This window comes from Drosophila tropicalis, unplaced genomic scaffold (assembly GCF_018151085.1).
Source record: "Drosophila tropicalis isolate 14030-0801.00 unplaced genomic scaffold, ASM1815108v1 contig_694, whole genome shotgun sequence".
Taxonomy (NCBI): Eukaryota; Metazoa; Arthropoda; class Insecta; order Diptera; family Drosophilidae; genus Drosophila; species Drosophila tropicalis.
The window spans coordinates 2,296,921-2,308,338 of NW_027173176.1; the positions used below are offsets into that span (position 1 = coordinate 2,296,921).

Sequence of the window (11,418 nt, forward strand, 5' to 3'; positions counted from 1 at the left end):
TATGTTTTCGAATTGGGCACTCGGCCGCCCACAATGGCATGCGAGATAGAGTGAGAAGCCAGAGTGCGGAGTGCAGACGAAAATCGGCTACGAAAAATATTAAAAATAAATTTTCAACCAAAAAAACAACAACAATCAGAAAAAGAAAAAAAACCGAAAAGATGAAAACCGCTAGAGGGCCATATGAACTTCGAATATATGGATGTTTTTACACTCTATCTTTTCTTGTACACTCAAATCATTTGAATTTTCGAAAAACACATAATCATGATATGTACAATGGAATCTTTAGAAGTTACTTGGAGGTTTTTAAAAAAAGAAATTTAATAAAACCAAAAAAGTTTTAACCATGAAGTTGGACACTTCATGAAGATAGAATAGATTACTATAGACCTAGTGACCCTTCAGACTGTCATGCTTCATGAATTAAGACTCAACTTAAAGTTTATTACATAACAAATCGCGAGATTTGTTTATCCCGGAAGAGTATAGGAAAAGTTAAAGAAATTTTCTGGTAGACGAGGGCAGACGAACTTGGTTTACCGTATGGAAGATTGAGATTGATGTTCATAAATTAATTCTTTGCAGACGTTGATGTCGTTACCGTCTCCCCGCAAGCACACCCACTCCACTTCCCACCGCACCATGCTCTACACACACACACACACACATACACACACCAGTGTCGTGTGTACCTCTGTTTCCAAAACGAATCTCGACGCTTACTGAGTCGAGAGGCGATAAATTTCATAGATGCATTTGGTAATTTCAATTTGTTTTAATGTGTCGTCCTTCTCCTACTACATACACACATATAGAAGTATATATGTATATGGATATGGTTATGGATATGGTTATAGGCGTAGAAGTAGATACATGTATATATACACATATAATTTGGGGTTTATTGGCCGTGTGGTCGGTCGGTCTGTGTGTCTGTAGATCTTCTGCTATTTTTGGGTCTGGCCTCGTGGGATGAAGACCAATTGTCGCTGCTTATCAGACGGAATAAGTGAGGGTGCGTCGGCAAAGCTTTTGAAGTTGCCCAAGGGCGGAAATGTGGCATGGCTTCAGTGTATTTGCATCTTGTTTCCACATAAAGTTGCATTTATATATGCCTCTCTGTGTGTGGAAACGTAAGTTCTGGATTATAAAGTGAGGGAAAGAAAGTTTGTTCAACATTTTGCCATTTGCCATAGAACTTAGTTCATCGTAAATCAATTTCTTTTTCGATCCGGATGTCAAAATTTTTTTATAACATTTCCTAAAACTGTATTTCCTCTCCCCATTCCTTTATATAAATTATATTTCTTTTGGATTCACCCTTGGCTAAACATAAGTCATAGAGCTTAGTCACACTGGCGCCTCCATTAATTTTCCAGGGATTAGAGAAGAGGATTTTTCTTTTCCATCTTCTAACATTTTCATCATAATTAATAAACTGTCGTGGCTAAACTGGTCAACCTGGCCCGCTCAAAATGCCTTTTGGTTATTTGACTCTTCTTCTTCTCTTCTTTTTTCTTTGTTGAACAGATTTACTTTTCACATAAATTGTTACGGTTACATGTCCGTCACATAAAATAGCTTTATTTTTACCAAACGCTTACCACACTTTCATCGTGTGTACAACTTGGGTGTCCGTGTTGTCGTTGCCGCTGACACCTCCTCGCCCCCCGGCTTAGAAGTTATGTGAACGTTGTGAGAAAATTTGTTGACGTTTTACCTTTTGAATAGTTTCCGCAATGAAGTGACAATATATATGGTTAGAGAGTCATTGCAGTTGAATTGCATTTCCCCGAAATTGTTTAAAGTCATCAAAGAAATGTTTCCTAACCATTTTCGAAACAAAAAAACTTCCGACCTTCTCCGCTGTCTCTTCCCCTTTCTTCTCCTTGGCCTGCTGGCCAGCGGTCAGCAGTTTCATTTCTTTTCATTAGTCTCCATCTACGGGGCTAAAAGTAATAAAATGTAACTGGTTACTGGGCACAGCACAATATGTTCTCGTAACTCTCTTGCGAGTATGTGACTACCGACGACGACGACTGACTACCTACAAATTTACTGGTCTTTTACTATGTAATATCTGTGTTACTGGCACAACCAGACAAGACAACCGACCAGTAGAGGGGGAGTGAGAACACTTTGGATGTAGGGGCACAGCTAAAGCGCGGCATTTTATTAATGAAAAGCGCAAAAGTTGTTCTGTTTTTAGGTTTTTTTTTTTTCTTTTTTCTTCCCATCATGCGTGTGGCCTAGATTGGGGTCATAAGTTAGGGCTAAAACGGAGATTTGTTAACTGAAAGTGAGCGGCGGTTTCTGCAAGCGGACCAAATTAAGTAATTAACAATGATAAAAATTGTATTTTTTATTTACAGTAGAAAAACGGTGAATTAGTTATATATTGTTCATAAATTTTCAGAAAACTTACTTAGAATTAAACACAGTTTCGCTCCATTGAAACCTAAAGAAGCCAAATAACCCTTAGCCTTAATCAAAATCTTGAGGCTATGAATTGAATATGTTTTAGAATCATATTGTCTTGTTTTCGTTGTGAGTTGTTTATTTTTAGGAATAGACTTCCAAGAGTCGAATCATAAAAATGAAAACTCTATGCATGGAGGGGGTCCCCCATGAATAGATAGACAAGAAACCAAATGCAATGAAATTGAATTTAACGGATTTTTCTGCTACTACTACTCTCCGCTACTTCCCCCTTTCCCCATCTCAGACTCTGTACAAGACACTCGTTTGTTGTCTCTGTCTCTCTTGTTGTGTCTTGATCTTGAACACCCACCAGAATATTTGTTGTTGTTTTCTCTTTTGGTTTTGGCATGTCGTTGGCATCTCTGGCGCATGTTAATTATGCGGACTACCTATGCTTAGTGTCTGTCTCCCAAGCCCCATCTCCACCACCTCCCCATACCCCATCCGCCATCCGCCATCCCCAATCCTCATGCCCCAACGGCGTCGGACTCATTTGCCCCGCATCTGTGCGTCGCACCCCTTTATTCAGCTGTCAAGATGTGGGCCGTGAAAAGACCTTGACTCTTGAAGATTTTGATTTTACTTTTGTTGCTGTTGTTGTTGCTATTGTTGTTGTTGTATTTTGATACGATTTATACAGTTTTTGATTCATGGCATCGCCTCTCTCAATAGCAATTCATTTCGTAGGCCAACCATGTCGCCATATTTGTCGCTGCTTGGCAATAAGAATTTTCAAAAATTTCAATTCAATCAGCAATTTGCATAAATTTGCAATTGTTACCAAAAACAGAGCGAACAGAGCGTTTACACATAGTCTTTGGCTAAGAAGCTAAAGCCTCTCTTTATAAGGGAAGATTAGCCTGTCCAAGAAGAACTCCGTTATAGGCCGCTGACCGAGAGAGAAAAGAGGGTTTGGTTCGGTTCGGTTCAATTCGGCTCGTTTCGGACATAGCCACAAAGTGTGGCAGCTGGCAGCTAACAGCTAATGGGACAGCAGAGTGACAAACCGATTGAGTGACGAGCGAGTGGGCGATATACCAAGAGCTGACTTTGTCTTGATGATGGACGGCCATCGATAGGCTAAATAGGGCCCCCCAATCTTTTCTCCCCTCGAACTCTTCCTTCTCTCTTCTCAATGGCAAGAATTAACCCCCTCGCCCACTTGATGTCTATAGTTAGATATATTTTATAAGCAGAAAAAGTTGATCTACCAGAAGTGGAAAGACCTGCGCCAAACATTTTGGCAAATTTGTTTCGATTCATTTCGTTTGGTTTTGTCGCGCGGATAATTAAATAGAACCTATGTATATGTAAATATATGTGTGTGTGTGTGTGTGTCGGCGAGAGGGGGTGGATCAAGAGCAGTGGCAGTGGCAGTGACAGGGGGCATTTTGTTGTATCTAGCATCTGTCTGAAATATCGTACGATTTTGTATATATAAAACAAGATCAATATGTCAGGCATAACACAACATGCATAATTATGTGAACAACTTAATACTCTTGCCTATATAAAATCGAATGAAAAGTTATGCAAGTTATCATTTAGCCAAATAGTTAAACTCTCACATTCTTTTGATCGCCTCTCGTTTATGTGCTGATTAGACCCTTGCTTCACATGGTAGCTATAAATACCCTTAATTGTGAGCGTATAGGCATAAATATCGCCAACTGCTGCCGCAAGTTTCTATTTTGAGATATTCTTTCTTGTTCAGTGGGCTGATCGCCGCCTTGTCGCGTTTTTATTTCAGCATTTTTGTTGTTTTTGTCTTATTTTTTTTTTTCGCTATATTTAAATGCCCAAACATTTATGCCCCAAGCAGCAGCAGCAGCAACAACAACAACATTGAGGTTTCATTTTTCTTGTTTGGCTTTTTACTAATTTTCTGTTCTGTTTTTATTAATTTTCTAACATTAGTTTTTAATGCGTCGACGCTATAATTAAAGTCGCCATAAAGCTGACAATATTTTAAAAGGCAATTTTCCAAATGCGACAAATTAATGAATTTATGTGACACGTTAGCGGTCGGTCGGTCGGTCGTCAGATCCCACCCACCCATTCCCACTCTCTTGGCTGCCACCTGTCTGGTGGCTCCTCTCTTTCTATTCGGCATGTATTTAAATCTATATATTTATAAAAAGATATGTATATATATATACTTATGTATGTACATACAAATATATTTGTAGAATTGTTCTCTCTGATCCGTGTGTGTTTGTTTGTTGAGTGTCGCCAGGCGCACTCCTGGTACGTGGGCGTGGTGAGTGATTTCAATTTGTTTTTTGCCAGACAAAAATTGAGAAAAAAGCTGAAAAAAAACTCAAAAGAGGGAAAAACGATGATTTCATTTAAGAACAAAGAAAAAAAATTCTTTCTTGGAAATTTGGTCAATAAAAATTGTCGTGTGTTTTCTTTTTTTGCATTGAGTGTTGTTGTTGTTTTTGTTGTTTTTTCATTTTGTCACTCACCGAATGCATGATTCGAATATCCACCCAAAGTGTTAGTGCTGCTGAGCATCAGTAGAAAGGAGAGTAGATGGTTAGAGGAGGGTTATAAAGATCGTTGCTTAGGTCTACCCACACGGCCAGAAAGTGGCGTTCCTGGTTGCAAATTCCTCGACGACATCCTGGGAAACTGTGTGGGCGCCAGACCCAGATGAAGTGTGTGTGTGTGTGGGTCTGTAAACTAAATCAAATCTAGAACCGGCCCTAACTAGCATACTTAACCCATTGAAACCGAATGGGTATGGGGTAATTGTAAACCTTCTATCCTATGATAATATTGATAAAATGTGACAGAAATTAGTTACAACATCAAAACAAATATTGTTATAAAGCTCACGAGATGAGATTTAACTACATATTGCTTTTAAGAACCACAAATTTCATCACTGTTAACATTGCTAAAGTCAGAGGCATGTTCAAGGTTTAAAACTAGTTGAGAATTACACCTAATGGAAGCGAAAACGCTTATCAATTTCAACGAGTTCACTTGTAATTACCAGAATCAGGATAAGTGATATTGCGAATAACCGAAATGGATAGATAAACAATTCATCCTTTCTACGAATAGATTTCAATTCATATTGGTTGTTCTTAAGACTTCTTTTTTGGGTTTTACTGTACTCTCGCCTATGGGTTAAAACTTGTTTTAGAAGGCGCCATGGAAGGCGTTGGCTGAACTTGACTAAGAGACGGCCAATAAAACCAACTAAGGAAATTCATGAAGTTCATATTTAGATTTTGAACATTTTCTGCACTCTCTTCGATTTTCAGTTATCGCTGCTGTTGGTGTTTTTGTTGTTGTGGCTGATGTTGGTGTTGTTGTTGTTATTGTTGTTGTTGTTATTGACCGCACGCGTTTCCATAAACAAAAACAGCAGAAAACTCAAGACCCGAGGCAACTCAAAGCAAAAACAAACAAAAAAAAACACACACACACTCACACACATACATACATACACCAATCACAACGCGTGGCATCCACAACTTTGGAACAGCATCAGCAACAGCAGCAGCAGCATCTTCTGCTTGTTCTTTTGCTTACAGTTTTCGCCTATTTGTTTTCCAAACAAGACTCTCTTTTGCCAGACTGGCAGGCGGGGAAGGTTGCCAGCCAGCCAGTCAGTCAACCCCCTCCCACACTGTACTCACACTCTTTACCCCAAATACCCCCACCAGCCAGCATCAACCTCTTCTTCTGGTCTTCGTCGTCGTTCAAGTGCGTTCAATTTTCAATAAATCCATAAAATTTAGTTGTACCCCTCACCAGCACCATCTTCTCTGTCCTATGGAATGAAAATTCCTGCAGCGTGGCAAAACCACAGCAGTTCGGTCGGTGGATGGATCCCTACTGCCTAGCTGGTGCCCCCTCCCCATGCTTCTTCTACCTACGACTCATTTCTTTTTCCATCTCATCTTCTGCTTTTTTCCTGCTCGGTGGTCGTCATCGTCGTCGTCGTCGTCGAAGTTGTTGCACGGCAGACAACGAATGCTTGGCCTAGCCTGACTGGGCAGCAGCCTACCAGCCAGCCAGTCAGCCCCATGTCTGTCTGTTGCATTTATTTTTTGTTGCTTTGGTCTGCTCTGCAAGTAAACAATGCAACAGTAACAACATCAGCTTCAAAAGTTGCCTGGCTGAAGTAATGCTGCATGCCATATGATTCATAGTTACAGTGGGATAAATCCGCACGCGATATTAATTGATCTGACAAGAATATCAGCTTAAAAGTTGGAGACTTTGTGGATTCCCATATTGAATTCATCTTTAGTTTAAATTTATAAAAGCATTGCAAAAGGTTTGGTAATCTATTATTCAATTGAAACCATTGTGCAAATTATACAAATCTTCTCAGATACCTAAATGACGAAAGAAAGGAGAAGTGTTGGAATAGCAGGGGGACAGATGAGAAGGCGGAGGAGGGGAATGGGTAATGAGGTGAAGATCTGGTACTCTGCTGTCTGCTCTTGGAGTTGTGAACTGCTGCTGGCTGCATATTTTGCATCCGTTCGTGCATCGTGTTGGTGTTGCCGATGGATGGTAGCTGGAAGCTGGTGGCTGTTAGTCTGGTCTGATGTGATGGCTGGCTGGATGGATGGTTGGCTGGCTGGCTGGCTGCTGTGGTCTCAAAACAGCAGACGCATCTGTAACTCATCATTTTCTGAAATATTGCTCTTTTGCATACCTACCTGCTCTAGGTTGGGTGCCGTTTTTCTTGTTGTTGTTGTTGGGTTAACAGAACTTAATTCCGTTTTATCAGAGAAGTCGATTTCAATCAACTTGGCGGGCAGTCGACGCCATCGACGCCACCGCAGACATAATTTATTGCCACTTTTCGCATCGATTTTCAGTTGTGTTCAGTATTTCGCATTGATGTTTTATTTTTTTGTTTTTTTCCTTCTGTGTTTCTGTGTTCTTCTGTGTCTTTAGTGGGTACTGTGTGTGTCTCTGTCTGTCTGCCTGTCCATCTGCCTGTCTGTGTGAAGTGGCTGAGAGTGAACTAAGCTGAACTGAAATTTTCATAGAGTGGCGAAACAAATTGATTGTTGAGATGAGCAATTTGAAAGTTAATTGGCCCAGACATTACAGGTACACACATACAGACTACTTAAATCTATGTTCATATATATATATCTATCTATATGTATATATATATATATATATTTGAGTATCCCAAGTATTTAATTAATGCAAAAAGGAAAAAAAAACACCGAAGAGAAACCCCCATAGATATTCTTTATCCCAAATCGTCCGAGCTCTTTGTTGCATTAGATGCGCTTGCCTCCAGTTTCTGTCCTGTACTTCTTGAATGGAATCTCACAGGCCACAAAAACCACTTAATCTATTGCCATGGCTAAAACATTGAGAATTGCTTGTGCCCGGGTCTACTCTACTCTGTGTGTCCAAATGAGAAACTGAAAAATGGAGATAGGATATGAAGACGGCAAACTGCCAAATGTTTCCTCTCGACTGTTTTTAGTTTTTAACGTGCGTATCTAGGGTGTGGACATGTCTTGTTCTAAATACACTTACACTAAGAGCAACATGGGCTAAAGCAAGCTCTTGGCAATAAACGACCATTTACATCCTTTTGGCAGTTTTGGAAGAAATTTTTAAACGATTGATGGATTGTTTTATTTGACAATGTTTTGCTTATATTTATTTTTCTGGCATATCCAATTCGATAAGTTTTATCCTTCAATTTTCTCGTCAGTCACCAGCTTTACTCAGCTCTGAGAAAAGCCACTTAGAGAATTTCAACTTCGAGTTGCTTTTCCTTTCGTTTTTGCCACTTTTCGCGTGGGCTGTGTTTTGTAGCTTTCTGGTGGGTGCAGCAACAGCAGCAGCCGTTGCATCCACCACCAACATCATCAACATCATCATCATCCGCATGCAGGCTTTGCTTCTGGATTATCCTTTGTTACGCATCGACAAGCAGTTGCTTGAGCAACATGAACATCTTCCACGCACATTTCCCCCTGAAAAAAGGAAAGAAAAGGAAAAAAACGGAATGAGAGTGCGATCGAGGCTTAATTGCAAACATTTTGCTGTTCAAGTGAACTCTGATTGCCGCTCTCAGCTCCGTTAATTGGGCAAAAGGAAGAACTCCAAAAACAACAACAACAACGAAAAGAAAAACAGCATTTTGGGTGCCACTTTGATGCCTTGCCGATGATACGTAAAAACTCACCAGGACCAACAATAACAACATACCGAAAATTTGCATTTCAAGCAGCCCGCGATTTATGACCCAAGAATGGAGGGAAATAAGGAGTGAGGAAAAGTATGTGTGTGTGTGTGTGTGTGTATGTGGAGGCGGAGGGAGGAGTGGGATAACTGGAGCCTGTGACGAATCCAATTATGAGGCGCGCCAGCTGCCAACTGTCCAATGAATCGGTTAAACCGGGTGGCTATGGTTGCTGATGGTGATGCTGCTGGCTGGTGGCTGCTGGCTACCCGGGTGCCATATGCCCTGACGCGATAATGTGCCATCAAATGGCCATATATAAAATGCATACAAGCAGGATTAAGCGTTTTGTTAACAGATTTATATTGAACTGATTTATGGGTATTCTTTGCCATGCGAGATTCCGCGGAATGACACCAAATTATTTTCACGATAATGATGACAATGATGACGATAATGTTGATGCCAAATTTAATAGCCCAGCCTAGCCAGTTGATGCTAGACAAACCATTTTTTAAATCTTACAAGAGTTCCTAAATTATAATGAACTTTCAAATGCTTTATCTATACAAACAGAATTCGTTGAACTTATTTTATTTTCCAAAATATCTCATTTCGGTCAAGTTTTGTCCGGTTGGTCGGTTTCTTGGCGTTTTCTTTAGCTTCTTTCGATTAAATGCACTTGGAAACGCTTTGTCTTTACACTTTTCAATCCAATTTCTTCGTAGCACAGAAATGTCATATTCAAGACAAAGTGGATGTCATTTTTCTATTACACTTCAATTGCAGCGTGGGCCAAGGCAAAGGCAAAGGCAAACGGCAAAGGCAATGGGTAAGAGGATGTCAGATGGAAAATGGAAGATTGCAGATGGGATGGTGGTGCTGGAGGTTGCAAGTGTGGGGCAACAATTCGAGTTTTGCAATCTAAAGCTTTTCAAAACTAAAAGCTTTTCCCACAACAAAAACAGAAATGAATTAAAATTGATGATAAACAAAATGACGTAAAAAAAAATATAGAAAAGAAAAATGCCAAAAAAATATGGAAATATTTTTGATATATCGCGCAAGTTGCCACATGCAACAGCAGCGGCAGCGGCAGCAGCACCGCCACTATCACTTTTTACAGAACTTTCCACAGTGGACAACCAAATCGATATATATGTATTCTATGTATTTTTCTATATCCATATACACAAAAAGAAGGGGTATATCGATTTATTTGCACAAAAAGTAACACCTCGAGCATCTTACGCATATTTTTAGATCAGACTTTTGTATATCATAGCTTTATCTTATAGTACTTGTTGACAAGATGTGAGACCTCTCTCTATCTCTTTCATCAAACTGCTTTATTTTGCAAGGGTATACTTGGTTCGACTCAGATTATATGTATTGGTTTTTTGGTTCTGTCTCTGTTTGCTTATCGAATTTAAGTGCTCCCAAGTGGGATTTGGACTGTGACATTTGACATCTGGTCAAGTTACATATACACATACTGTGCATACCACATACATTTATATCGATATATAATCTATGTTATACATACGTTTGCTGCGCTTTGGGATCGGGAAAATGGAAGCACTTGACTTAATGTCTGACCAAAAAATTACACCCAACAAACAAAAAAAAGCTAAATGCAACTTTCAAAATTGGCCCTTAGGGTAGGCAGGCAGCCAGTCAGTCAGTCAAATTGAGGATGCCGCTGAAGAAGTCGTCGTCGCCGCCACCACAATCAAAATACAAGGTAAAAAAAAAGAACTCTATGTAGTAGAGGGAGAAGGGGCCAGGCGGCAGCGCTGGATCATCCTCCTCATCAACATGGTCGTACGGCGGCGTGTCGATCGCCGACGAGTGGCAGCCGCGTGCTTTTTGGGTGAGCGTCGCCTCATCGTCGAATTAAGCAAATTAGGGCCTGTGCTCCTCCAGCAAGAAGTTCCAACTTTTTTCACCAAGGCTTGCGTTTGACTCGAGATGATGTTTCTTTAGACCGCCTTCTCGCACTGGTGTTTTTTTTTTTTTTCGTCTTGTCTACCTTGCCTGCTATATTTTGTTTTATTTTGTTGGTCCAGCAGATGCTGCAATTTAGCTTAATATCCAGGATTAAGTTGGTCTCTCTCTCTCTCTCTTTCGATCCCTTTCGAGGGAATGGAATACAAAATCACTGCAAACTGTCGACTCTTTTTTTTTTACGGCCGCGTTTGTTTGTCCACTCGTCGTCGAGTCTTCAAAATTTACGCATGTAAATTTTTGCGACCATTAACCATTGAGTAAGTAAAGGAGGGTATATTGCTTATTACAAGACAGAATAAGGTCTTGGATGCAATTGTAGGCAATCTAGAGGAATAGCAAGTAGTTTATAAAATTAACTAAAACTCAATTCTCAGCTTGGGCAGAGACAATTTGAGATATACATTGGATTTAAAGAGCATTCATCGATCAGTTTATTTTAGGTATACATTATTCTGCTTCTGCTCCTGGAATTTTGTGTTTTTGTGCTGCTGCAGCTGACATTTGTGTGCCGTTGAGATATTTTTGAATGCAGATTTTTCACTTAAAATTATTTCAATTACGCGAAGTATAAAGAGTGTGTAGAGAGAGAGAGAGAGAGAGAGAGAGAGAGAGAGAGAGAGAGATGGAAGGAAGAAAGAGTTGCCTGTTGAAGGATTGGCTTTTTTGTCGTCGTTGTGTCGTCGGTCTTATGCCCTTGGCCTGGGTTTCTGGGTCTGGGTCTTGGTCTGGGTCTGAGT

General features: G+C 40.1%; 1 protein-coding gene across 1 annotated transcript in view; it reads left to right on the forward strand.

The window, feature by feature from the left end:
* The window catches only part of LOC137578870 (SEC14-like protein 2), a 148,703-nt gene that overhangs the window by 82,309 nt on the left and 54,976 nt on the right, over positions 1 to 11,418 (forward strand). The gene's annotated exons all lie outside the window — the stretch shown is intronic.